Source organism: Bos grunniens, chromosome 28 (genome assembly GCF_055505025.1).
Source record: "Bos grunniens cultivar Pamir isolate PY7600 chromosome 28, Bosgru_T2T1.0, whole genome shotgun sequence".
Lineage (NCBI taxonomy): Eukaryota > Metazoa > Chordata > Mammalia > Artiodactyla > Bovidae > Bos > Bos grunniens.
Genome location: NC_141192.1, coordinates 43462501 through 43490214, shown reverse-complemented (window position 1 = coordinate 43490214; position 27714 = coordinate 43462501). Strand labels below are relative to the sequence as shown.

Genomic DNA, 27714 nt, shown 5'->3' with positions numbered 1-27714 from the left:
CCATAAACAGTTTAGAAAAGAAAAGCATAGTATTCTGGGCCTGGACTGGACACACAGACAGGAGAATGAACAAAGCTTCAAAGAAGGGCGGCAGCAGGAAGGCCAAGATCTGATTTGGAACAAAACCGAGATGCACAGGGCAGGCTACAGGCTGCAAATCTCAGCCTTTACACCCCTCTAAGTCCCTTCTTCTCCTGGCGCCTCGTTTCACAGGGGAGGATGGGGAGTGATAGGAAGAACCGGACTTTGCAGGCACCCCAGCCTCCAACTGCGATCTGGCACCCACAGCTCCGCCTGTTGTTGTACGCTGGAGGGCAGGGAACCGCTCCCAGCCCTGCACATTCTGGAAATGGCAGTCAAGCAGCCCCACAAGACTGGGAGCTGACTGTGGCTCAGATCATGAACTCCTTATTGCAAAATTCAGACTTAAATTGAAGAGAGTAGGGAAGACCACTAGGCCATTCAGGTACAATCTAAATAAAATCTCTTGTGATCATACAGTGGAAGTGACAATAGATTCAAGGGATTAGATATGATAGAGTGCCTGAAGAACTATGGATGGAAGTTCATAACATTTGTACAGGAAGCAGTGAAAAAAACCACCACCAAGAAAGTGAAATGCAGAAAGAAAAAATGGCTGCCTGAGGAGGCCTTACAAATAGTTGAGAAAAGAAGAGAAGCAAAAGGCAAAGGAGAAAAGAAAAGAGAAACCTATCTCAATGCATAGTTACAAAGAAAAGCAAGGAGGGATAAAAAAGACTTCCTCAGTGACAAATGCAAAGAAATAAAAGAAAACAATAGAATGGGAAAGAGTAGAGATCTCTTCAAGAAAATTAGAGACACAAAGGGAATTTTCATGCAAAGATGGGCACAATAAAGGACAGAAATGGTATGTACATAACAGAAGCAGAAGATATTAAGAAAAGGTGGCAAGAATACACAGAAGAACTATTCAAAAAACATCTTAATGACCCAGATAACCACGATGGTGTTATCACTCATCTAGAGACAGACATCCTGGAGTGTGAAGTCAAGTGATCCTTAGGCATTACTAGTGGAGGTGATGGAATTCTAGCTAAGCTATTTCAAATCTAAAAGATGAAACTGTGAAAGTGTTGCACTCAATATGCCAGCAAATTTGGAAAACTCAGCAGTGGCCACAGAACTGGAAAAGGTCAGTTTTCATTCTAATCCCAAAGAGGAGCAATGTCAAAGGTTGTTCAGTCTGCTGCACAATTGCACTCATTTCACATGCTAGCAAAGTAATGCTCAAAATTCTTCAAGCTAGGCTTCAACAGTATGTGAACTGAGAACTTCCAGATGTACAAGCTGGATTTAGAAAAGGCAGAGGAATCAGAGATCAAATTGCCAACAAAATCTGTTGGATCATAGAAAAAGAAAGGGAACTGAAAGGTTGTTGGTGAACCATGAAAGATGCTGGGATTCTTGGCCTCTGGAGGAGAAGAATTCAATCTAGGGCAAGTGATGAGGCTTGATCACCCAGAGCTTTTGTGTAGTAAAGTTTTATTTAAGTATAAAAGAGATAGAGAAAGCTTCTGACATAGACATCAGAACGGGGCAGAAAGAGTGCCCCCCTGCTAGTCTTTAGCCGGATGTTATATAGTTACTAGCTTGCTGTTAGTTATAGAAAGGAGATATCTCAAAACTCAGAGTGTCACCAGGCCCCTCACCCACAATATGCATTTTGAGATAACATTGGCACCAGGTGAGTCATCCCAGGCCATAAAATGGTTGACATGATCTTGAAGAAAGGCAGGTTTCCAAGTAAATATAGAGTTTCATTAGATTAGGAGAATGATGTATGAGTAAAACATACTGGTTTGTCAAGTTGGTTCTGAGTCTTAGGCAGATCTGACTTGAAGACAGAGTCTAGAGTAAATACATATTTCATTACCATAGCTTAAGACAAACATTTCCATAAGAAAAATGCATTGGTTAGCACAAGGTTTGAGAAAAGTTAAGTTCAGGTGGAGACAGGTGTCGTCATGGCAACACAGAATTTTAAAAGAAACCTCTTTTTAAACTTTTATAGAGAAGGGGGAAAAAATCTAACACTTGTTTGTTTACTCCTGCCGCTTAAGAGAGAGATTAAAAAAAAAAAAATGTCTGACACTTGCAGCCTATTTCCTCCATTTGGAGATCCCTTGTCTTCCTGCCTGTTAGCTTCTCATTGCAGAAAAACATCTACTTCTGCTTCATGGACTATGATAAAAGCTTTGACTGTGTGGACCACAACAAATTATGGCAAATTCTTAAAGCGATGGTAATATCAGACCACCTTACCTGCCTCTTGAGAAACCTGTATGCAAGACAAGAAGCAACAGTTAGAACCAGACGTGGAACAATGGACTGGTTCAAAATTTGGGAAGGACTACATCAAAGCTGTATGTTGTCACTCTGTTATTTAATTTATATGCAGAGTACATCATGTGAATGCCAGGCTGGATGAAGCTCAAGCTGGAATCATGACTGCTGGGAGAAATATCAATAACCTCAGATATGCAGATGACATCACCCTTATGGCAGAAAATGAAGAACTAGAGAGCCTCTTGATGAAGCTGAAAGAGGAGAGTGGAAAAGCTGGCTTAAAACTCAACATTCAAAAAATGAAGATAATGGCATCCAGTCCCCTCACTTCATGGCAAATAGATAGGGAATCAATGGAAACACTGACAGACTTTATTTTCTTGGGCTCCAAAATCACTTCAGATGGTGACTGCAGCCATAAAATTAAAAGACGCTTGCTCCTTGGAAGAAAAGCAATGACAAAGCTAGACAGCGTATAAAAAAACAGAGACATTACCGACAAAGGTCCATATAAGTCAAACCTATGGTTTTTCCAGTAGTCATGTATGGATGTGAGAGTTGGGACTATTAAGAAGGCTGAATGCCAAAGAACTGATGCTTTTGAATTGTGGTGCTGGAGAAGACCCTCTAGAGTCCCTTGGACAGCAAGGAGATCAAATCAATCAATCCTAAAGGAAATCAATCCTGAATATTCATTGGAAGGACCTATGCTGTAGCTGAAGCTCCAATACTTTGACCACCTAATTGGAAGTACCAACTCATTGAAAAAGACCCTGATGCATGGAAAGATTGAGGGCAGGAGGAGAACGGGACAACAGAGAATGAGATGGTTGTACGGCATCACTGATTGAACGGACGTGAGTTTGAGACTCCAGGAGATAGCAAAGGACAGGGAAGCCTGGTGTGCCGCAGCCTATGGGGTCACAAAGAGTCGGACAGGACTGAGTGACTAAACAACCTCCCCAAGGCACCTGCTCTGCTGCTGCTGCAGCTGCTGCTAGTCGCTTCAGTCGTGTCCGACTCTGTGTGACCCCAGAGATGGCAGCCCACCAGGCTCTGCCGTCCCTGGGATTCTCCAGGCAAGAACACTGGAGTGGGTTGCCATTTCCTTCTCCAATGCATGAAAGTGAAAAGTGAAAGGGAAGTCGCTCAGTCGTGTCCGACTCTTAGCGACCCCATGGACTGCAGCCCACCAGACTTCTCCATCCATGGGATTTTCCAGGCAAGAGTACTGGAGTGGGGTGCCATGGCCTTCTCCAGGCACCTGCTACAGCTGGCTAAGACACCACAGCACCTAGAATGCGCGGCGACAGCCCGGCCTCCTGCCCTGCCCCCTCTGTGAGCGCGGAAGGCTGGGCACCACCCCCACGCCCTACGCTGTGCAACAAGGAATTGTAGTTCTACAGCCCTGCAAACCACCGGCTGCAGCAGCTGAGACCACCGCTCCCAGAATGCGCAGCGAGGTCCCCGCGCCTTCCCTCCGCGTGGGCGGAGGGAGGTCCTGCCACGCAAAGAAGAGTGCGTTTTCTTCCCCAGCATCTCCTGCCTGCGGAGACAAAGCGAGGCGGCGAGCCCAGGGTGGTTGGAGTGACCCTGCAGACAGGTACGTCTCCACGAGATGCTGGTGGTGAGACAGGATTTCTCGCTGACTAGCGAGCGGCTTGCACTTCCGGCAGCCAGCGCAGCACAGCCTGGGGTTCCTGGAGCTCGGCTAGGTTAGCTGCCGCTCTGCCTACTCCTCGGGCCGTGCCTTCTCCTTTGATCCCCGCTCCGCCGCCAAGTGCAGTGAGGCTGGCGTGGGGAGCCTCTGTGGTTACTCAGATCTTTACGGAGAACTCGTTGAAGCCCCACGCTGGGTGTCTGAAACAGTAAGTCCAGTTTAAAACAGAAATACAGTACCTGGTACCTAGGGACCTGGAATTGCCTTTTGAAGGCCACCTTTTTCTCTTTCCCTCTGCACTGCCGTAAATCTTCCCTCTGAACCCGGCTAGACATCTAGACCTGAAAGTGAAAGTATTAGTCGCTCTCAGTCGTGTCCTTTGCGACCCCATGGACTGTACCCCGCCGTGCTCCTCTGTCCATGGAATTCTCCAGGTAAGAATACTGGAGTGGGTAGCCAGTGCCTTCTCCAGGAGAATCTTCCAAACGCAGGGCTGGAACCCAGATCTACCGCATTGCAGGCAGGTTCTTTACCGTCTGAGTCACCAAGGTAAGCCTGCCAAAGCAGTCTTAATTGACAAAAAAGGTATTAGATCACAGACTCTAGAGGAAAAGTCTAAGAGAGAATATGAAGGGCCAGAATGTTTTTTTTGTTTTTTTTTTAAGCACTCAAAACTGGAAACATAACTGACCTGTATGTAGAAACCCAAAAGATTGTGGTAACAAAATGAATTTTTAAAACACCTGAGCCAACAGTTTTGCTAATAAATAAATGCATATCCTGTAAACAAAAGGATATACTTAGTAAAAAGGACATGAATTTTACACATTACATTTCCAGGTCAAATGCAATAAAGTTAGAAATAAGAGAAGTAGGGAATTTAATGATTCAACTCCTCAAAAATTTTTCAGTATTTTTTTAAATAAATTAATTTTGGGGTCAGGGTGCAAGTCCAAAACACAAACAGAGTACCTATAAATGTCTGTGCTTACAAATATATCCTAATCAGATATATGCAGTGAAGGTGAAACGAGAAAGTTCTCTAACTCGGAAGCTCCCTGAATGCCCAGGTTCTGTGGGTTGAAGCTCTTGAGTGCCTCCTTATGAGTGGGAGCAGCAGGGAAGGAGGGCAGTGCTTGGAAATGGAGCTGATGCAGAAGCTGGTGGCAGAGGCCTCCCTCCTCCTCAGCCTGAACTTGCCTTCACAGTCCTCTCGATCACAGAGCCATGCTGCCACCACAAGTGGGCTGGTGTTGGCGGACAAGATCACAACTACCCTGCAATAGCATGGGGTGGAAACTGGCAGCAGCAGCTGCAGTAGGGGAAGTTAACAGCCAGGAAGAATGTATGATCTACCCTGTGCAAGGACTGTGACCCCAGAAGTTCTGGTGAGGACTCGGAGCCAGACTGCTTTGTCTCTCCTTTTCTCCACCGTTCTTCTTGTGCCTGGTATGGAAATCCACAAACACATTAACAGTGCCCCTCTGTGGGCTGTGTCAGTACATGGACGTACATAGATGGAGGAGGGTTTTTAATTTATTTATTTAGTTGGGGCATGTGGGGTCTAGTTTCCTGATCAGGGATCGAACTCAGGCCCCCAACATTGGGAGCTAGGAATCTTAGCCACTGGACCTGGCATCCAGCTTGGAATGGGTGTGCATGTTAATTGGTTGTGCATGCTAATTGGTTACTGTTGCATGATAAACCACCCCAAAACCTAGTTAGCTCATGGTTGAACTCATGGTCAGCACAGTGAGCTTAGCTCAGCTGAGCCATTCATTCATTTCACCTGGACACCAAGGTGAGTGTGTGGTCTGCTGCTGGTTGACTAGGGTGCTCTACTTCTGGGGTTGAGCTGGGTGCCACCTGGGCACCCGGATGTCATCCAGCAAGCTCATATGGGCTTGTTTTCATGGAGAGCAGGGATCCAGAGAAAAAGCAAAACATTCAAGATCTTTCCAGCCTAGGCCCAAAGCTGTCAGGGTCATACCTACTGCATTTTTCTGGCCAAAACACATGAGACCAGCCTCAACCCAAGGTTGAAAGGACAGATTTCTGTCTCTCCATTTTTGGTTTCACTTTTTACAGAACCAGCTGTAAAATCACATTGCAAAGGGCATGGATATAGGTAGAAAACACACAATCACTGTTTTTTCAACTACTAACATCATACCTAAACAAACCTTTATATAAAGGTGCCGAGAGAAGTGTTAATAAATTGTTAAAAAGCCCACAGAGCAATTAAACAGCTGGGATCCACTCCGTGTCACACCCACCTGATTCCACAGCAGTCATTGCCGGTAGACCACTCTTCTCCTGCAGCTGCCCCAGGGTCCTGAGGAGGCGGTGCTGCAACTGAACGAAGATTCCTCTGATTCTTCCCATCTAGTACTATTCAGCATCAAAATAATGCCCTAAGTCCAATGCAGAAGAATTTGAATTAGGAAAGCTCTGAGTTTAAGAAATCAAGTCCAAAGTAATTTTTCCTTTCTAATCATAGAAGACATTTTAAAATATTAATACCTAAAATGTACTCCACATATTTGAAAATTCTTTTAATCACATTTTGATATTTCTAGACTATGTAAATCACAAACGGACGATATCTACCTGTCAGTTAAAGAATATATTTTTCAAATTAAGAGATCTTCAGAAAACACATTCCATCGGCTACATTTCATGAAATCAGCTGAGTAATGGTAAGGGTTTTATCCTTTCCTTTCTGCAAAACAATTTTCCAGGACAAAAAAAATAAAGATATGATTCAGTGAAGACTCACAGCTGACTTGTGGCAGTAACTATGCCAAAGCTTAAGAGGAGCCTAGCAGCCATGGCTATACAAAAGGCCTAATTACAGATCAGCCCTGCAACCCCCACTCCACCTCCAACAAGGCCGCTAAAAGGCTTCCCCAGTCCCCACAACCAGAGATATTACAGTATTACCAGCAGGCGGGGGGCGGATGCAAACACCTCTGTGCTCTCCCACCTCTCTGGATCCATCCATGCCAGGTCACGATGTAGAACCCTGCTTTGGGGAAGCTGTCTCCTAAGGTGTCTGGTTACACAGGCCAGGGCCCTTGGTCTTTTGTGCCCTCTAACAAACTAAGGGCACCCCAACAGAATCATGACTGCCCATCATGTCCTGCAATAGCGGGAGCCAACAGAAGAGTCAGTTAAGGTCATCTGCCTCACCCCTATGCTCTACCAAGGCATCCGGCCCCTAAGCCAACCAGCAAGCAAAGGATCTGGCCCCAAGTCAGCAGCAGGCCCTTTACTCAAGCACTTGAAAGTTCACTAAGGAGAGCAGGCCAGCAACTTAAGGAGCGGCTCCAGGAAGCCACAGCCAGTGCAAGATGGCCAACCATAGCACGTGTGAGAGGCGGGGCCAGAGGAAGTGTTGGGGGAGTGTGTGATTTCCTCGGTTCTGTCTCGTCACGACAAAACTCTGAAGCGACAGACCAGCGTTACAGCCCTCGGATGGGCCAGTGTTACAGCTCTCAGACAGACCAGTGTTACAGCTCCGTGTTACACCTCAGTTTTATTTAGAAAACAAAGGAAAATACATCCCTGAAGCGTGAGTGCATGCTGACCCAAAAGACGAGAAGAGGCGAGAGAGACCCCTGGCCCTCTGACTCCTCTTTTTATGTTTTTCTCCTCCCCCTGGGCCTGCTGTATGTGAATTGGGCTAGCCTTGAATGCTGTTTGTTCTACCTGAGGTTCTCACTCTGGTCCTTGGCCCTTCCTTTGTTCTAGTTTCATGGGCTTTTCCCTTCCTTGTCTTTTAGCCACCACCATTCTGTACTCTTTTTTACTATTCTAAGTATCTAACATTCCCCCCTCAAGAGATGGGAGGCCAAATTCTTTGGGAATAGGGGTGTTGAGGTCTTTCTGGCTACTTGCTGCTGAACTGGGGTGGTGAGGGGCATTGGGCCTCCCCCTCTTGCCAGTCTCAGGCCTCAGAGTCCTTATAGCAGTGTCCATCTAAGGGTGAGTGATATTTTCTTGGTCGGCTATAGTTTTACATATCCTTGTTGAACTGGCACTGCATGTTGCAGCTTGTTGACCTGGGCAGAGACAAAATGGGTTAGACAATTGATAATACACAGAGCAATCATAAGCAGCATCAATATGGTGATAACAGAGACTAGTAGGGCATCAGCCAACTCCAGATTCCCATCACCAGGAAGATCCCCCAAAGAGAGATTGTAGCCACCCAGAGAAATCACCAGCTCATTCTTTGAGATCCTGTGGGGTCTGAATGTTTTTCTTGAGGATTATGAGACTTTCTTTAACTTAGCTGGAGGTATTTACCCAGAAACAACACTTCTCATTCAAGATGGCTCAAGTCCCTCCTTGTTCAGGGATCGGAAGATCTGTCTCCTGTCTGTTCTGGAGTACAACCCCTGCCAAGCTGTGTTGGCTCTTTAGAGCTGTCCTGAGAAATCTTATCCCCAGAAACTTAATATTGGGGGTGTTCATTAGAATGGTTCACAGGATGGATTGAAGGCTTTCCCACCCAGACTGAGAAGGCACTTGTTTGTAGTCTGAATAGGTATCTGAGATCTCCCAGGGGCCTACAGGTATATTGAGTGTCCTCTTCTGTTTTCTTCCACAGCTTGACTCGTGAGTAGTGAATCCCGGAGTTGTGTCCTGGTACCTTGACTGCTGTGGCGGTGGAAAGTATTACAGGGTAGGGGCCCTTCCATGTGGGCTGGAGTTGAGCCTTTGGTGACCCATCTTTCCAGACTTTAGTAGGGCTTGAGTCCCTGGACCATATAGTGGTGATTCTTTAGAATCTTTAGAGTCCTGGTTGACATCCCCCCAAGCATATATCCTGTTGGGGTTGCCCAACGGCCATGGTATAAGACTGGAGGGTCTGAGCCTCTGGATCTAGGAAGAGGTCATAGATATAAACAAAAGATCTCCCATATAGCATCTCATAAGGACTAAGACCAACGTGTTCCTTAGGGGCAATACGGGTGCAGAGGAGAGCTATTGGTAAAGCCTCCTTCCATCCCAGGGAGGTCTCCTGGGTTATCTTTTTTATCGCTGATTTTAAGAATTCATTGGCTCTTTCTACTTTTCCTGAAAACTGAGGCCTGCAGGCACAATGGAGATAATAAATAATGCCCAATGCTTTAGAGACCCCTTGGGTGACCTTAGAAGTAAATGATGTCCCATTGTCACTTTGTAATGACCTGGGCAGACCAAATCTCAGGATGATTTCATGGGCCAATTTTTTTTTTTTTTTTACCACCTCCTCAGCCTTCTCAGTCCGGGTGGGAAAGCCTTCAGTCCATCCTGTGAATGTATCTATCATGACTGCTGCTGCTGCTAAGTCGCTTCAGTCGTGTCCAACTCTGTGCAACCCCATAGACGGCAGCCTGCCAGGCTCCCCCATCCCTGGGATTCTCCAGGCAAGAACACTGGAGTGGGTATCTTTCATGACTAATAGGTATTTATACCCTTGAGAAACTGGGATCTGGGTGAAGTCCATCTGCCAGTCCTCTCCTGGTCCCATGCCATTGGATGGGCTGGGCCAGCTGGGATCTTTGAGCTCCTTGGGGGTTGTTTAATTGGCAAGAGGGACAAGAGGAGACCACTTGCCATATAGTCATTTGGAGGCCAGAACTTTCTAGTAATCTTTGGAGGGCCTTCTCCCCTAAATGAGTGGTGGCATGTAAGGAGTTAACCAACTTGCACTGGAGGTTCCCAGACAGAAAAAGGAGTCCCTCCTTTGAGAACCACCCCATATGATCTTCTTAAAAGCCCTCACTCTTAGCTTTGAGAGTCTCACCTTAAGTATATGAAGGAGTTTCTGGCAAATTAGTCTGTGGAACTAAGGTGGCAACCCCTATGAGGTCACTGTTCTGTAATGCTGCTCTCTTAGCTGTCTGATCAGCGGCTTGGTTCCCTTGTGCCATTTCCATGACTGAAACCTCAGCGGGTAGATGAACTGCTTCCAAGAGTCTAAGGATTTGATCACCATATTTAATTGGGGACCCTCAGGCAGTCAAATGGCCTCTTTACAAATAGCAGCATGTTCAGGTAGCATCAGAAAGGCGTACTTGGTCTTATGGACTCTGTGGGAGAGGGAGAGGGTAGGAAGATTTGGGAGAATGGCATTGAAACATGTAAAATATCATGTAAGAAACGAGTTGCCAGTCCAGGTTCGATGCACGATACTGGATGCTTGGGGCTAGTGCACTGGGACGACCCAGAGGGATGGTATGGGGAGGGAGGAGGGAGGAGGGTTCAGGATGGGGAACACATGTATACCTGTGGCGGATTCATTTTGATATTTGGCAAAACTAATACAATTATGTAAAGTTTAAAAATAAAATAAAATTTAAAAAAAATAAAATAATATTTTGTAAAGTCACATCCTTAAAAAAAAAAAAAAAAGAAAGGCATACTTGGAGTCAGTGTAAATAGCTACTCTTTTTCCTTTTCCCAGCTCTAAAGCTCGAGTCAGAGCTATGAGCTCAGCTGATTGGGCTGAAGTACCTGGTCACAAAGGTTTAGCCTCTATGGTCTCAAAATTGGAGACTACTGCATATCCAGCTCTTCTTTTTCCATCTAAGACAAAGCTGCTTCCATCAGTTTACCAGATTTCCTCTGGATTGGCCAGAGGATCTTCTGACAATCCCTCTCAGGGTTTTGTCCAGTGGTCCAAGGTTTCTAGGCAAGAGTGAAAAGGGAGAGAGCCCTCAGGGGTAGGCAGGAGGGTGTCTGGGTTAAGAACCTCACAAGGCCATATAGTGAGGCCTGGATTTTCCATCAGCACTACTTGATATCTGAGGATTCTTTGATCAGACATCCATAAATGGCCTCTCCTATTTAGGAGTTGTTTCACTTGGTGGCTGGTAAAAACAGTTAGTTTACCCTCAAAAGAGAGTTTCAAAGCATCTTCTATCAGGACTGCAATAGCTGTAAGATTTCGAAGGCAGGGAGAGGTTTCTTCCCAATAAGGGAGGACAGTCAGGGACCACTAGAAACTGGTGGGAAAATATTTGTCCATCCCAGCAACAAAGTGCTCAGGTGAATTTTTTTGTAATTCTTTTTCCTGTAGTCCCAAATGGTAAAGGTTTGGGAGGAGAAGGCTCTGGAGTAGGAGGTCAGGACAGAGCAAGTAGCCCCTGTGTCAACCAAGAAATTCTCGGACCTACCTGCCACATCCAGTTGCACCCTTGGCTCCAGCCCTGTGATGGTTATCTGTGACAGAGGGGCTGGCTGGAGTGGGCCGCTTCAGTCTTGTTGAACTATTAGCCTTGAGGGAAGGTTTGGTGCTTGACTTTGAGGCTATTGGGTCCCGAAGGCAGAGTGCTGCCCAATGTCCCAGTTGATGGCTTTTGTAGCAAGCCATTTTAGGTAACTTGTCACAGTTTTGACACTCTTTGGCTCAATGCCCTACCTGTCTACAGATTAGGCATTTCAAGGACTCGGGGTTTACCGTAGGGCTTCCCTGGAGGGCAGCCAGCATCTGGGCATGCCTTGCCTCTTTCCTTTTCTCCCTTTCCTGGGCCTTGGCCTCCCTCTCCTGTTCTGTTATAAAAGGTGCTGGTGGCTGTCTGGACCATCTCATCTAAAGAGGCAGCAGGGTCCTGCTGCTGTAGCTGTTGTAACTTTATCCTGATGTCTGAAGTGCATTGGGACAGGAATTTGTCCTTTAAAATCACTTTTAAAGTCCAGATTGATAAACTTTTGGAGGGCCTCTTTTAGCCTTTCCAGAAAGGCAATGGGGTTCTCATTGGGCTCCTGAGTTATTGCTGAGACTGGGCACAGTCCCACAAGTAATAGCCTTCCTTCTATTTCCAAGGGTGGACTTCCTTAGGGGTGAGTCTTTCTGAAGTTTATCCTACCCAGTACTGTTGCAACCCGAGAGCTAGTCATCCCTGGGTCAGGGTGCAGATCCCCAGGCAAGCTGAGGCGTGACAGCTTCCTGGAGATCAAATCTCTGGGCAGGTCAAGGTATGTCGACTTCCTGGGACCCCTGGACTGGCAGATCCCCGAGCAGTTTGAGGTATGACAACCTTTCGAGGACCAGATTCCTAGGCGGGTCAACTTCCTGGGAGCCCCGGACTGGATTTAGGCGTCCCCAAGGTCTCCAAATGACCAGGCTGGGTAGGATTAAGGGGTTGTAATTTTAACTCATTGCCAGTTTGTTCACCACAGATGGGAATAGACATCATGATGTAAAATAATCCAAGCCTATGCCCTGAGACTGGGAACCTGGTGAAACAGTCAGAAGCCTTATCCTCTTACTGCTCTAAGGGAACGTAAGTCACTGATTTCCTCCCCAGGGTGTTTCCAATGGTAAACATTTCATTGTCATAGACCCACTGTAGGTAATAACAGAAGTAATGACAAAGGAGTGGGTTATTTGGTCCTGTTAGAGGCATTAGAGTATTTTAATAATAAGCAGGGTGGAGCAATGTTGCCTACAAGGGGGCAGGGTCCTGGTTGTAGGAGTTAGTAAGTGGCTTAAGCACAAACTGATGAGAGGCAACAGACCAGATGTTCCATAAAAGTGGAGTGGAGATTTGATCAGCGGGTGTGTTTGTAACTTTAGGAGAAGGGTGGTAAGGATTTGGGCCTAAACGGCCTGCAGGGCTAACTCCCAAAGAGGCAAACATTATCCCTGGAAGCCCAATTGCCTTTGAAGGGATGCCAACAGTTGGACTTCTAGCAGGCATTGTGTGCCTGTCGCCCACCCTAGGAGATTCACTGAGAGATGCTGATGTTGCACATGTAGGAAACATGGAATATGAAGGCCTGAATATCTAGAGGGGTTGGATATTATATAGTATTTCCCTCCAAAGGACCAGCATTTTCTGGTTGTCCCTCCAGAAGACTGTAGAGGCAACATTGTGGGCCTGGACTGGGCTCAGGAAAAGAGCATGAAACAGGAGGGAAGAGGGACAGGGCACAAATTTTGAAAGAATCACATAGCACAAGGGCATAACAAACCGATTAAACTCAAATGGGTCTAAAATGACAAGTCAAATTCAACTAAACTTTGATCCCCAATCTGTAAGCTAAAAGACACACCCAGAGGTGGCAGGACAGCTCCAGGGCACTGTCAAAAGACAGAGGAGTGGGTGGTTCCCCAATGGTTGGAATGACCCTCGCCTCATTAGCATATGAATTCACCCAGCAAAAACTAGCCACACCACATTCCATGGCCAAAACACTTGCCCTTTGCAATGGCCCACACCCTGCAGAGTGTGCTTCTCTCTGAATCCAAACAAATCCCCCTTTTACCTATGGCTGTGTCTCTAATTGAATTTTTGCAATGAGACGTCGGAGCCTGAGGTCCATTAGGTCCTGAAGCCAGGCATCATGGCTTTTGGCTGGGCTCAAGTCCTGGGAGAGAGGACCTGAAGAACGGGAGGAAAAAGCAGTGGGGAAAACGTGCTAAGGAATCCTCTTCATAATCTGCTGGAAAATCTGCTAAATACCTAACCTGTGCTCAGTTTTCATTGGCCTGATCCTTGGCACAAACAAGATTAAGGACAGAAGAACCCCTACCCGCTTGGGTAACAGCTACTGGAGCCCAGCAGATAGTGGAGCCTTTGCGACATACTGAAGAGTAGGCCTTGCCATAGTCCCTCAATTGCACACACTGCTGCTTGCCTGTTCATGGGTGGTTCGAGGAAAAAAGAAACAAGAGATTGTAAAGGAATTAGGCTTTTTGTTAGGCATATGTCCTTCCAGCCACACGAGTGAGGACCTTAACCAGAGCTCTTTTGGAATCTGAGAGTGAGCCAGATTCCAAAAGAGCTTTCTGCTGAGATTGCTTTTCACGGTTTCAGTTCCCAGCACTCTGGACTTCTTGTCACATCCCCTCTGCTGGGTTTTCTTCGCGTTCAGCATCCACCAGGGGGGAGCTTTCCCTGAGTTGGGCTCCTGCTGTGCTTAGCCTCTTCCTTGCAGGGAACATGCCAACGTTGTTTCAGTCAGGTAAAATACGAGAAAGGACAATATAGATGTCGGGGGAGTTTGTAATTTCCTCGGTACTGTCTTGTCACAACAAAAATTTGAAGCGACGAGTCAGCGTTACAGCTCTTGGACACACCAATGATACAGCTCCGTGTTATGACTCAGTTTTATTTAGAAAATAAAGGAAAATAAAACCTCTAGGCATGAGGGCATGCCTGCCCAACAGGGGTGAAAACAAGAGACACAGACAGAGATGCAAGGCGCCTTGAATCTTCATTTATATGTTTTTTCTTCCCACCACCCCCCACCCCACGCCACCCCCACCCCTCAGGGGGCCTGTTCTGCCTAAAGTGGATTAGCCAGTGCTCTTTGCTTTAACTGAGGTTCTCACATTGATACTCGGACCTCCTTTATTCTATTTTCCCGACTTTCTCTTAGTTGTCTTTACTCACCAAAATTCTGGACTCATTTTCCCTATTCTGACTACATAACAGAAGAGACGGGAAGCCGGGTGTAAGGAGAGAGAGAGAGAGAAAGTAGACCAAGGTTCAGACAAAGAATCCAAGAACCCGAGATGGAGATGCAGATTGACGGAAAGACAGGCATACACGCGAGTTTGGGCGCAAAAGACAAGCAAAAACACGGATGGAGAGGCTGAGACACACAGAGAGACAAAGGAACGGGAAACAGGAGTCAGAAAGGAGACAGAGGATGGCATTAGTTCCGAGACACACACTCCGGAAGAGACCATGAAAGACCTCAGAGAGAGGCCCTGCGGCAGAAGCAGCTTCCCTAAGGGAGGGGGCGTCAGCCTTGGGCCGGCGGGCCCCGGCTGGACGCAGTGCCCTGGGGCTGGCAATCACCCGTGGGGACCCCAAGACTTCCTCGCATCCGAGGTCTCAAAGGTCCCCTTCCGCTTGGTTACCTAAGGCGAGACCAGCCCCCGCCCCCAGGCCAGAGGGTGAGTGCGTGAGACTGTGTGTGTGAGTGTGTCGGGGGGCGACGATGAAGTCTGGTCGACTGGGAACCGGTGGGAACCCAGAATGGAGGGGACAGGGTGTGGCGGCCAGGGGTTTGGAAGTCTGTGTGGTCCTCTTGCTGTCTGTCTCTCTCGCTCCCTCTTTCTCCGTCTCCCTTACCTGTGGTCTCCGTCTCATTACCTTTCTCAGCGGCGGCGGTGTGTGTGTGTGAGAGTTGTGTGTGTGTGTGTGTGTGACTGTTGTGTGTGTGTGAGTCTGTGTGCGCCCTAGCCTGCAGGAGACCAAACGGTTGCTTGCCAGGCTGCCTCTAGGGGTGGGCCTGGGGACGGGGCAGGAGCTTGGACCGGGGCCCCGCCCAGAAGTGCCTGAGGCCTGCCAAGGGAGCCCCAGAGAGAGAGCACCCCCTCCACCCCCGCCCTCGCCGGTCCTCTGGTTTCCTGGAAGCCGGATGCGGAGGGGCTCGCAGGCCGCCCGGAGGCAACCCAGGTCTGCAGCGGGAGTCGGGGCCCCGGCCACCCACCCCGGGAGGGGCTGGAAGGCAGGCGACCGCTCTGAGCGCGGTGGGGTGCGAGGGGCCAGCGGCAGGTGGGGCTTGCGGGGGTGGGGGGCGGGCGCTAAAGGAGAGGGGAGGCAAAAAAAAAAAAAAGAAAGAAAGAAAAAAGCCTACAGCACCCGGTATTCCCAGGCGGTCTCCCATCCAAGTACTAACCAGGCCCGACCCTGCTTAGCTTCCGAGATCAGACGAGATCGGGCGCGTTCAGGGTGGTATGGCCGTAGACGGGGGCGGCTGCCGCCGGGCGCCCTAAGAGCCCTGCGCTGCGCCTGCCTTTCGCTCCGACCTGCCGCTCGGGCCAGCCGGCCGCAGCTCTCCACGGAGCGCGCGCTGCACTTGGGCTGCACGACCCGCGACCGGAGTCCCGGCGGCCGTGTGGCCGGCCGACGCCGCTCCGCCCCCCGCACACCGCCACCCCCGGCCAGCACCCGCCTGGCCCGGCCCGGGGGACCACGGGGCTTCCGGGACCCGGGACCCTGGACCCGGAGCAGCCGGCCCGGCATGCCTGCGGCGGATCGGGCGTGGGGTGGGGTGGGGTGGGGTGGGGTGGGGTGGGGTGAGGGGCGCGGAGGGGTGAGGCGGGGCGGAGGTCTTGGCGCTCTCCCACCCTGGGACCCTCCAGGCCCGGCCCCGCTCGGAGGCCGCCGCCCCCCTCAGCCACCTCTCCCCCCTCCCCGCCCCGCCCCCCCTCCCACCCCACCAAGGCCTTCGCTGCTCAGGGCCACGTGGCCCCGGAGCTCTCTGGCTTCGGGGCCCGCTGGGGCCCGCGGTCCTCTGAGCCTCCAGCGGGCCTGTGCGCAGCCCAGCCGTGGCCCTGAGCGCCCATCCTGCCCGGCACCTGCCCGGTGCCCAAAGCCACCTGGAGCCACCAGCGCGGTGAACCAAGAGCTCGTCCGCCCCGCCCCTTCGCCCTCCCGAGGCCCCCCTTGCCCCCACGCCGCCCTCCAAGCACAGGACCTTCCGGAGGGAGCAGACGAGCGACATGCAGGCACACGGACAGACACACAGACACTCGCAGGCACCCACGCCACGTGAGACAGCCGGCCGGCGCCAGCGCGGCAGCCAGGGCCACAGCCATAGCACCCGTGGGAGGCCGGGGGTCAGGAGAGACAGAGACAGAAAGAGATGAAGGTTCAGAGACACACTCCCAAGACGGCGCGAGGCAGATGCAGACAGACAGACAGACAGACAGACACGAGCGCGCAGGCACACACGGGGAGGGAGAGACAGAGAGAGGGAGACACCGAGCGACTGACAGAGAGACGGAGAACGGGAGACGGACAGGGGACAGGGGATGGCATCCGCTCCGAGATAGACACACTGGCACAGACCGTGACACACCTCAGAGAGAGGCCGTGCGGCAGAAGCAGCTTCCCTAAGGGAGGGGGCGTCAGCCTTGGGCCGGCGGGCCCCGGCTGGACGCAGCGCCCTGGGGCTGGCAATCACCCGTGGGGACCCCCGGACTTCCTCGCATCCGAGGTCTCAAAGGTCCCCTTCGGCTTGGCCACCTACGGCGAGACCCAGCCCCCGCCCCCAGGCCAGAGGGTGAGTGCGTGAGAGTGTGTGTGTGAGTGTGTCGGTGGGCGACGGTGGGGTCTGGTCGACTGGGGGCCGGGGGGAACCCAGAATGGAGGGGACAGGGTGTGGCGGCCGGGGGTTTGGAAGTCTGTGTGGTCCTCTTGCTGTCTGTCTCTCTCTCTCCCTCTTTCTCCGTCTCCCTTACCTGTGGTCTCCGGCTCTTGACCTTTCTCGGCGGCGGTGGGGCGGGGTGTGTGTGTGCGTGACTGTTTTGTGTGTGTGTGTGTGAGTGTTGTGCGCGCGCGCCTGCGGGAGACCCAGCGGTTGCCTGCGAGGATGCGTCGAGGGGTGGGGCTGGGGACGGGCCGGGGACTGCGGCTGCGGCGGGGGCTGGGGCTGGGGCCGGGGCCCCGCCCAGAAGTGCCTGAGGCCTGCCAAGGGAGCCCCAGAGAGAGAGCACCCCCTCCACCCCCGCCCTCGCCGGTCCTCTGGTTTCCTGGAAGCCGAATGCGGAGGGGCTCGCGGGCCGCCCGGAGGCAACCCAGGTCTGCAGCGGGAGTCGGGGCCCCGGCCACCCACCCCGGGAGGGGCTGGAAGGCAGGCGACCGCTCTGAGCGCGCTGGGGTGCGAGGGGCCAGCGGCAGGTGGGGCTTGCGGGGGTGGGGGGCGGGCGCTAAAGGAGAGGGGAGGCAAAAAAAAAAAAAGAAAGAAAGAAAAGCCTACAGCACCCGGTATTCCCAGGCGGTCTCCCATCCAAGTACTAACCAGGCCCGACCCTGCTTAGCTTCCGAGATCAGACGAGATCGGGCGCGTTCAGGGTGGTATGGCCGTAGACGGGGGCGGCTGCCGCCGGGCGCCCTAAGAGCCCTGCGCTGCGCCTGCCTTTCGCTCCGACCTGCCGCTCGGGCCAGCCGGCCGCAGCTCTCCACGGAGCGCGCGCTGCACTTGAGCTGCACGACCCGCGACCGGAGTCCCGGCGGCCGTGTGGCCGGCCGACGCCGCTCCGCCCCCCGCACACCGCCACCCCCGGCCAGCACCCGCCTGGCCCGGCCCGGGGGACCACGGGGCTTCCGGGACCCGGGACCCTGGACCCGGAGCAGCCGGCCCGGCATGCCTGCGGCGGATCGGGCGTGGGGTGGGGTGGGGTGGGGTGGGGTGGGGTGGGGTGGGGTGGGGTGAGGGGCGCGGAGGGGTGAGGCGGGGCGGAGGTCTTGGCGCTCTCCCACCCTGGGACCCTCCAGGCCCGGCCCCGCTCGGAGGCCGCCGCCCCCCTCAGCCACCTCTCCCCCCTCCCCGCCCCGCCCCCCCTCCCACCCCACCAAGGCCTTCGCTGCTCAGGGCCACGTGGCCCCGGAGCTCTCTGGCTTCGGGGCCCGCTGGGGCCCGCGGTCCTCTGAGCCTCCAGCGGGCCTGTGCGCAGCCCAGCCGTGGCCCTGAGCGCCCATCCTGCCCGGCACCTGCCCGGTGCCCAAAGCCACCTGGAGCCACCAGCGCGGTGAACCAAGAGCTCGTCCGCCCCGCCCCTTCGCCCTCCCGAGGCCCCCCTTGCCCCCACGCCGCCCTCCAAGCACAGGACCTTCCGGAGGGAGCAGACGAGCGACATGCAGGCACACGGACAGACACACAGACACTCGCAGGCACCCACGCCACGTGAGACAGCCGGCCGGCGCCAGCGCGGCAGCCAGGGCCACAGCCATAGCACCCGTGGGAGGCCGGGGGTCAGGAGAGACAGAGACAGAAAGAGATGAAGGTTCAGAGACACACTCCCAAGACGGCGCGAGGCAGATGCAGACAGACAGACAGACAGACAGACACGAGCGCGCAGGCACACACGGGGAGGGAGAGACAGAGAGAGGGAGACACCGAGCGACTGACAGAGAGACGGAGAACGGGAGACGGACAGGGGACAGGGGATGGCATCCGCTCCGAGATAGACACACTGGCACAGACCGTGACACACCTCAGAGAGAGGCCGTGCGGCAGAAGCAGCTTCCCTAAGGGAGGGGGCGTCAGCCTTGGGCCGGCGGGCCCCGGCTGGACGCAGCGCCCTGGGGCTGGCAATCACCCGTGGGGACCCCCGGACTTCCTCGCATCCGAGGTCTCAAAGGTCCCCTTCGGCTTGGCCACCTACGGCGAGACCCAGCCCCCGCCCCCAGGCCAGAGGGTGAGTGCGTGAGAGTGTGTGTGTGAGTGTGTCGGTGGGCGACGGTGGGGTCTGGTCGACTGGGGGCCGGGGGGAACCCAGAATGGAGGGGACAGGGTGTGGCGGCCGGGGGTTTGGAAGTCTGTGTGGTCCTCTTGCTGTCTGTCTCTCTCTCTCCCTCTTTCTCCGTCTCCCTTACCTGTGGTCTCCGGCTCTTGACCTTTCTCGGCGGCGGTGGGGCGGGGTGTGTGTGTGCGTGACTGTTTTGTGTGTGTGTGTGTGAGTGTTGTGCGCGCGCGCCTGCGGGAGACCCAGCGGTTGCCTGCGAGGATGCGTCGAGGGGTGGGGCTGGGGACGGGCCGGGGACTGCGGCTGCGGCGGGGGCTGGGGCTGGGGCCGGGGCCCCGCCCAGAAGTGCCTGAGGCCTGCCAAGGGAGCCCCAGAGAGAGAGCACCCCCTCCACCCCCGCCCTCGCCGGTCCTCTGGTTTCCTGGAAGCCGAATGCGGAGGGGCTCGCGGGCCGCCCGGAGGCAACCCAGGTCTGCAGCGGGAGTCGGGGCCCCGGCCACCCACCCCGGGAGGGGCTGGAAGGCAGGCGACCGCTCTGAGCGCGCTGGGGTGCGAGGGGCCAGCGGCAGGTGGGGCTTGCGGGGGTGGGGGGCGGGCGCTAAAGGAGAGGGGAGGCAAAAAAAAAAAAAGAAAGAAAGAAAAGCCTACAGCACCCGGTATTCCCAGGCGGTCTCCCATCCAAGTACTAACCAGGCCCGACCCTGCTTAGCTTCCGAGATCAGACGAGATCGGGCGCGTTCAGGGTGGTATGGCCGTAGACGGGGGCGGCTGCCGCCGGGCGCCCTAAGAGCCCTGCGCTGCGCCTGCCTTTCGCTCCGACCTGCCGCTCGGGCCAGCCGGCCGCAGCTCTCCACGGAGCGCGCGCTGCACTTGAGCTGCACGACCCGCGACCGGAGTCCCGGCGGCCGTGTGGCCGGCCGACGCCGCTCCGCCCCCCGCACACCGCCACCCCCGGCCAGCACCCGCCTGGCCCGGCCCGGGGGACCACGGGGCTTCCGGGACCCGGGACCCTGGACCCGGAGCAGCCGGCCCGGCATGCCTGCGGCGGATCGGGCGTGGGGTGGGGTGGGGTGGGGTGGGGTGGGGTGGGGTGGGGTGGGGTGAGGGGCGCGGAGGGGTGAGGCGGGGCGGAGGTCTTGGCGCTCTCCCACCCTGGGACCCTCCAGGCCCGGCCCCGCTCGGAGGCCGCCGCCCCCCTCAGCCACCTCTCCCCCCTCCCCGCCCCGCCCCCCCTCCCACCCCACCAAGGCCTTCGCTGCTCAGGGCCACGTGGCCCCGGAGCTCTCTGGCTTCGGGGCCCGCTGGGGCCCGCGGTCCTCTGAGCCTCCAGCGGGCCTGTGCGCAGCCCAGCCGTGGCCCTGAGCGCCCATCCTGCCCGGCACCTGCCCGGTGCCCAAAGCCACCTGGAGCCACCAGCGCGGTGAACCAAGAGCTCGTCCGCCCCGCCCCTTCGCCCTCCCGAGGCCCCCCTTGCCCCCACGCCGCCCTCCAAGCACAGGACCTTCCGGAGGGAGCAGACGAGCGACATGCAGGCACACGGACAGACACACAGACACTCGCAGGCACCCACGCCACGTGAGACAGCCGGCCGGCGCCAGCGCGGCAGCCAGGGCCACAGCCATAGCACCCGTGGGAGGCCGGGGGTCAGGAGAGACAGAGACAGAAAGAGATGAAGGTTCAGAGACACACTCCCAAGACGGCGCGAGGCAGATGCAGACAGACAGACAGACAGACAGACACGAGCGCGCAGGCACACACGGGGAGGGAGAGACAGAGAGAGGGAGACACCGAGCGACTGACAGAGAGACGGAGAACGGGAGACGGACAGGGGACAGGGGATGGCATCCGCTCCGAGATAGACACACTGGCACAGACCGTGACACACCTCAGAGAGAGGCCGTGCGGCAGAAGCAGCTTCCCTAAGGGAGGGGGCGTCAGCCTTGGGCCGGCGGGCCCCGGCTGGACGCAGCGCCCTGGGGCTGGCAATCACCCGTGGGGACCCCCGGACTTCCTCGCATCCGAGGTCTCAAAGGTCCCCTTCGGCTTGGCCACCTACGGCGAGACCCAGCCCCCGCCCCCAGGCCAGAGGGTGAGTGCGTGAGAGTGTGTGTGTGAGTGTGTCGGTGGGCGACGGTGGGGTCTGGTCGACTGGGGGCCGGGGGGAACCCAGAATGGAGGGGACAGGGTGTGGCGGCCGGGGGTTTGGAAGTCTGTGTGGTCCTCTTGCTGTCTGTCTCTCTCTCTCCCTCTTTCTCCGTCTCCCTTACCTGTGGTCTCCGGCTCTTGACCTTTCTCGGCGGCGGTGGGGCGGGGTGTGTGTGTGCGTGACTGTTTTGTGTGTGTGTGTGTGAGTGTTGTGCGCGCGCGCCTGCGGGAGACCCAGCGGTTGCCTGCGAGGATGCGTCGAGGGGTGGGGCTGGGGACGGGCCGGGGGCTGCGGCTGCGGCGGGGGCTGGGGCCGGGGCCCCGCCCAGAAGTGCCTGAGGCCTGCCAAGGGAGCCCCAGAGAGAGAGCACCCCCTCCACCCCCGCCCTCGCCGGTCCTCTGGTTTCCTGGAAGCCGAATGCGGAGGGGCTCGCGGGCCGCCCGGAGGCAACCCAGGTCTGCAGCGGGAGTCGGGGCCCCGGCCACCCACCCCGGGAGGGGCTGGAAGGCAGGCGACCGCTCTGAGCGCGCTGGGGTGCGAGGGGCCAGCGGCAGGTGGGGCTTGCGGGGGTGGGGGGCGGGCGCTAAAGGAGAGGGGAGGCAAAAAAAAAAAAAGAAAGAAAGAAAAGCCTACAGCACCCGGTATTCCCAGGCGGTCTCCCATCCAAGTACTAACCAGGCCCGACCCTGCTTAGCTTCCGAGATCAGACGAGATCGGGCGCGTTCAGGGTGGTATGGCCGTAGACGGGGGCGGCTGCCGCCGGGCGCCCTAAGAGCCCTGCGCTGCGCCTGCCTTTCGCTCCGACCTGCCGCTCGGGCCAGCCGGCCGCAGCTCTCCACGGAGCGCGCGCTGCACTTGAGCTGCACGACCCGCGACCGGAGTCCCGGCGGCCGTGTGGCCGGCCGACGCCGCTCCGCCCCCCGCACACCGCCACCCCCGGCCAGCACCCGCCTGGCCCGGCCCGGGGGACCACGGGGCTTCCGGGACCCGGGACCCTGGACCCGGAGCAGCCGGCCCGGCATGCCTGCGGCGGATCGGGCGTGGGGTGGGGTGGGGTGGGGTGGGGTGGGGTGGGGTGGGGTGAGGGGCGCGGAGGGGTGAGGCGGGGCGGAGGTCTTGGCGCTCTCCCACCCTGGGACCCTCCAGGCCCGGCCCCGCTCGGAGGCCGCCGCCCCCCTCAGCCACCTCTCCCCCCTCCCCGCCCCGCCCCCCTCCCCCCGCCTCCCCCCCCCCACCCCCCCCCCCGCCACCCCACCAAGGCCTTCGCTGCTCAGGGCCACGTGGCCCCGGAGCTCTCTGGCTTCGGGGCCCGCTGGGGCCCGCGGTCCTCTGAGCCTCCAGCGGGCCTGTGCGCAGCCCAGCCGTGGCCCTGAGCGCCCATCCTGCCCGGCACCTGCCCGGTGCCCAAAGCCACCTGGAGCCACCAGCGCGGTGAACCAAGAGCTCGTCCGCCCCGCCCCTTCGCCCTCCCGAGGCCCCCCTTGCCCCCACGCCGCCCTCCAAGCACAGGACCTTCCGGAGGGAGCAGACGAGCGACATGCAGGCACACGGACAGACACACAGACACTCGCAGGCACCCACGCCACGTGAGACAGCCGGCCGGCGCCAGCGCGGCAGCCAGGGCCACAGCCATAGCACCCGTGGGAGGCCGGGGGTCAGGAGAGACAGAGACAGAAAGAGATGAAGGTTCAGAGACACACTCCCAAGACGGCGCGAGGCAGATGCAGACAGACAGACAGACAGACAGACACGAGCGCGCAGGCACACACGGGGAGGGAGAGACAGAGAGAGGGAGACACCGAGCGACTGACAGAGAGACGGAGAACGGGAGACGGACAGGGGACAGGGGATGGCATCCGCTCCGAGATAGACACACTGGCACAGACCGTGACACACCTCAGAGAGAGGCCGTGCGGCAGAAGCAGCTTCCCTAAGGGAGGGGGCGTCAGCCTTGGGCCGGCGGGCCCCGGCTGGACGCAGCGCCCTGGGGCTGGCAATCACCCGTGGGGACCCCCGGACTTCCTCGCATCCGAGGTCTCAAAGGTCCCCTTCGGCTTGGCCACCTACGGCGAGACCCAGCCCCCGCCCCCAGGCCAGAGGGTGAGTGCGTGAGAGTGTGTGTGTGAGTGTGTCGGTGGGCGACGGTGGGGTCTGGTCGACTGGGGGCCGGGGGGAACCCAGAATGGAGGGGACAGGGTGTGGCGGCCGGGGGTTTGGAAGTCTGTGTGGTCCTCTTGCTGTCTGTCTCTCTCTCTCCCTCTTTCTCCGTCTCCCTTACCTGTGGTCTCCGGCTCTTGACCTTTCTCGGCGGCGGTGGGGCGGGGTGTGTGTGTGCGTGACTGTTTTGTGTGTGTGTGTGTGAGTGTTGTGCGCGCGCGCCTGCGGGAGACCCAGCGGTTGCCTGCGAGGATGCGTCGAGGGGTGGGGCTGGGGACGGGCCGGGGACTGCGGCTGCGGCGGGGGCTGGGGCTGGGGCCGGGGCCCCGCCCAGAAGTGCCTGAGGCCTGCCAAGGGAGCCCCAGAGAGAGAGCACCCCCTCCACCCCCGCCCTCGCCGGTCCTCTGGTTTCCTGGAAGCCGAATGCGGAGGGGCTCGCGGGCCGCCCGGAGGCAACCCAGGTCTGCAGCGGGAGTCGGGGCCCCGGCCACCCACCCCGGGAGGGGCTGGAAGGCAGGCGACCGCTCTGAGCGCGCTGGGGTGCGAGGGGCCAGCGGCAGGTGGGGCTTGCGGGGGTGGGGGGCGGGCGCTAAAGGAGAGGGGAGGCAAAAAAAAAAAAGAAAGAAAGAAAAGCCTACAGCACCCGGTATTCCCAGGCGGTCTCCCATCCAAGTACTAACCAGGCCCGACCCTGCTTAGCTTCCGAGATCAGACGAGATCGGTCGCGTTCAGGGTGGTATGGCCGTAGACGGGGGCGGCTGCCGCCGGGCGCCCTAAGAGCCCTGCGCTGCGCCTGCCTTTCGCTCCGACCTGCCGCTCGGGCCAGCCGGCCGCAGCTCTCCACGGAGCGCGCGCTGCACTTGAGCTGCACGACCCGCGACCGGAGTCCCGGCGGCCGTGTGGCCGGCCGACGCCGCTCCGCCCCCCGCACACCGCCACCCCCGGCCAGCACCCGCCTGGCCCGGCCCGGGGGACCACGGGGCTTCCGGGACCCGGGACCCTGGACCCGGAGCAGCCGGCCCGGCATGCCTGCGGCGGATCGGGCGTGGGGTGGGGTGGGGTGGGGTGGGGTGGGGTGGGGTGGGGTGGGGTGAGGGGCGCGGAGGGGTGAGGCGGGGCGGAGGTCTTGGCGCTCTCCCACCCTGGGACCCTCCAGGCCCGGCCCCGCTCGGAGGCCGCCGCCCCCCTCAGCCACCTCTCCCCCCTCCCCGCCCCGCCCCCCCTCCCACCCCACCAAGGCCTTCGCTGCTCAGGGCCACGTGGCCCCGGAGCTCTCTGGCTTCGGGGCCCGCTGGGGCCCGCGGTCCTCTGAGCCTCCAGCGGGCCTGTGCGCAGCCCAGCCGTGGCCCTGAGCGCCCATCCTGCCCGGCACCTGCCCGGTGCCCAAAGCCACCTGGAGCCACCAGCGCGGTGAACCAAGAGCTCGTCCGCCCCGCCCCTTCGCCCTCCCGAGGCCCCCCTTGCCCCCACGCCGCCCTCCAAGCACAGGACCTTCCGGAGGGAGCAGACGAGCGACATGCAGGCACACGGACAGACACACAGACACTCGCAGGCACCCACGCCACGTGAGACAGCCGGCCGGCGCCAGCGCGGCAGCCAGGGCCACAGCCATAGCACCCGTGGGAGGCCGGGGGTCAGGAGAGACAGAGACAGAAAGAGATGAAGGTTCAGAGACACACTCCCAAGACGGCGCGATAGATGCAGACAGACAGACAGACAGACAGACACGAGCGCGCAGGCACACACGGGGAGGGAGAGACAGAGAGAGGGAGACACCGAGCGACTGACAGAGAGACGGAGAACGGGAGACGGACAGGGGACAGGGGATGGCATCCGCTCCGGAGATAGACACACTGGCACAGACCGTGACACACCTCAGAGAGAGGCCGTGCGGCAGAAGCAGCTTCCCTAAGGGAGGGGGCGTCAGCCTTGGGCCGGCGGGCCCCGGCTGACGCAGCGCCCTGGGGCTGGCAATCACCCGTGGGGGACCCCCGGACTTCCTCGCATCCGAGGTCTCAAAGGTCCCCTTCGGCTTGGCCACCTACGGCGAGACCCAGCCCCCGCCCCCAGGCCAGAGGGTGAGTGCGTGAGAGTGTGTGTGTGAGTGTGTCGGTGGGCGACGGTGGGGTCTGGTCGACTGGGGGCCGGGGGGAACCCAGAATGGAGGGGACAGGGTGTGGCGGCCGGGGGTTTGGAAGTCTGTGTGGTCCTCTTGCTGTCTGTCTCTCTCTCTCCCTCTTTCTCCGTCTCCCTTACCTGTGGTCTCCGGCTCTTGACCTTTCTCGGCGGCGGTGGGGCGGGGGTGTGTGTGTGCGTGACTGTTTTGTGTGTGTGTGTGTGAGTGTTGTGCGCGCGCGCCTGCGGGAGACCCAGCGGTTGCCTGCGAGGATGCGTCGAGGGGTGGGGCTGGGGACGGGCCGGGGGCTGCGGCTGCGGCGGGGGCTGGGGCCGGGGCCCCGCCCAGAAGTGCCTGAGGCCTGCCAAGGGAGCCCCAGAGAGAGAGCACCCCCCTCCACCCCCGCCCTCGCCGGTCCTCTGGTTTCCTGGAAGCCGAATGCGGAGGGGCTCGCGGGCCGCCCGGAGGCAACCCAGGTCTGCAGCGGGAGTCGGGGCCCCGGCCACCCACCCCGGGAGGGGCTGGAAGGCAGGCGACCGCTCTGAGCGCGCTGGGGTGCGAGGGGCCAGCGGCAGGTGGGGCTTGCGGGGGTGGGGGGCGGGCGCTAAAGGAGAGGGGAGGCAAAAAAAAAAAAAAGAAAGAAAGAAAAGCCTACAGCACCCGGTATTCCCAGGCGGTCTCCCATCCAAGTACTAACCAGGCCCGACCCTGCTTAGCTTCCGAGATCAGACGAGATCGGGCGCGTTCAGGGTGGTATGGCCGTAGACGGGGGCGGCTGCCGCCGGGCGCCCTAAGAGCCCTGCGCTGCGCCTGCCTTTCGCTCCGACCTGCCGCTCGGGCCAGCCGGCCGCAGCTCTCCACGGAGCGCGCGCTGCACTTGAGCTGCACGACCCGCGACCGGAGTCCCGGCGGCCGTGTGGCCGGCCGACGCCGCTCCGCCCCCCGCACACCGCCACCCCCGGCCAGCACCCGCCTGGCCCGGCCCGGGGGACCACGGGGCTTCCGGGACCCGGGGACCCTGGACCCGGAGCAGCCGGCCCGGCATGCCTGGCGGCGGATCGGGCGTGGGGTGGGGTGGGGTGGGGTGGGGTGGGGTGGGTGGGTGGAGGGGCGCGGAGGGGTGAGGCGGGGCGGAGGTCTTGGCGCTCTCCCACCCTGGGACCCTCCAGGCCCGGCCCCGCTCGGAGGCCGCCGCCCCCCTCAGCCACCTCTCCCCCCTCCCCGCCCCGCCCCCCTCCCCCCGCCTCCCCCCCCCCACCCCCCCCCCGCCACCCCACCAAGGCCTTCGCTGCTCAGGGCCACGTGGCCCCGGAGCTCTCTGGCTTCGGGGCCCGCTGGGGCCCGCGGTCCTCTGAGCCTCCAGCGGGCCTGTGCGCAGCCCAGCCGTGGCCCTGAGCGCCCATCCTGCCCGGCACCTGCCCGGTGCCCAAAGCCACCTGGAGCCACCAGCGCGGTGAACCAAGAGCTCGTCCGCCCCGCCCCTTCGCCCTCCCGAGGCCCCCCTTGCCCCCACGCCGCCCTCCAAGCACAGGACCTTCCGGAGGGAGCAGACGAGCGACATGCAGGCACACGGACAGACACACAGACACTCGCAGGCACCCACGCCACGTGAGACAGCCGGCCGGCGCCAGCGCGGCAGCCAGGGCCACAGCCATAGCACCCGTGGGAGGCCGGGGGTCAGGAGAGACAGAGACAGAAAGAGATGAAGGTTCAGAGACACACTCCCAAGACGGCGCGAGGCAGATGCAGACAGACAGACAGACAGACAGACACGAGCGCGCAGGCACACACGGGGAGGGAGAGACAGAGAGAGGAGACACCGAGCGACTGACAGAGAGACGGAGAACGGGAGACGGACAGGGGACAGGGGATGGCATCCGCTCCGAGATAGACACACTGGCACAGACCGTGACACACCTCAGAGAGAGGCCGTGCGGCAGAAGCAGCTTCCCTAAGGGAGGGGGCGTCAGCCTTGGGCCGGCGGGGCCCCGGCTGGACGCAGCGCCCTGGGGCTGGCAATCACCCGTGGGGACCCCCGGACTTCCTCGCATCCGAGGTCTCAAAGGTCCCCTTCGGCTTGGCCACCTACGGCGAGACCCAGC

General features: G+C 58.0%; 1 long non-coding RNA gene and 6 other non-coding genes across 7 annotated transcripts; 1 reads left to right on the top strand and 6 right to left on the bottom strand.

Moving 5' to 3' along the window:
- Positions 1 to 1435: 1435 nt before the first annotated feature.
- Positions 1436 to 10355, top strand: LOC147343275 (uncharacterized). Its single transcript, XR_015156601.1, has 3 exons — positions 1436 to 3931; positions 8604 to 8678; positions 9254 to 10355. It is a non-coding gene; the product is annotated as an uncharacterized LOC147343275 (long non-coding RNA).
- A 5215-nt stretch (positions 10356 to 15570) lies between these two features.
- On the bottom strand, positions 15571 to 15689 carry LOC147343274 (5S ribosomal RNA). The gene has a single exon (XR_015157217.1). It is a non-coding gene; the product is annotated as a 5S ribosomal RNA (ribosomal RNA).
- Positions 15690 to 17697: 2008 nt separating this feature from the next.
- LOC147343273 (5S ribosomal RNA) lies at positions 17698 to 17816 on the bottom strand. The gene has a single exon (XR_015157216.1). It is a non-coding gene; the product is annotated as a 5S ribosomal RNA (ribosomal RNA).
- A 2018-nt stretch (positions 17817 to 19834) lies between these two features.
- LOC147343272 (5S ribosomal RNA) lies at positions 19835 to 19953 on the bottom strand. The gene has a single exon (XR_015157215.1). It is a non-coding gene; the product is annotated as a 5S ribosomal RNA (ribosomal RNA).
- Positions 19954 to 21965: 2012 nt separating this feature from the next.
- On the bottom strand, positions 21966 to 22084 carry LOC147343271 (5S ribosomal RNA). The gene has a single exon (XR_015157214.1). It is a non-coding gene; the product is annotated as a 5S ribosomal RNA (ribosomal RNA).
- A 2043-nt stretch (positions 22085 to 24127) lies between these two features.
- On the bottom strand, positions 24128 to 24246 carry LOC147343270 (5S ribosomal RNA). Its single transcript, XR_015157223.1, has one exon. It is a non-coding gene; the product is annotated as a 5S ribosomal RNA (ribosomal RNA).
- Positions 24247 to 26260: 2014 nt separating this feature from the next.
- On the bottom strand, positions 26261 to 26379 carry LOC147343269 (5S ribosomal RNA). Its single transcript, XR_015157213.1, has one exon. It is a non-coding gene; the product is annotated as a 5S ribosomal RNA (ribosomal RNA).
- Between the last annotated feature and the right edge of the window lie 1335 nt (positions 26380 to 27714).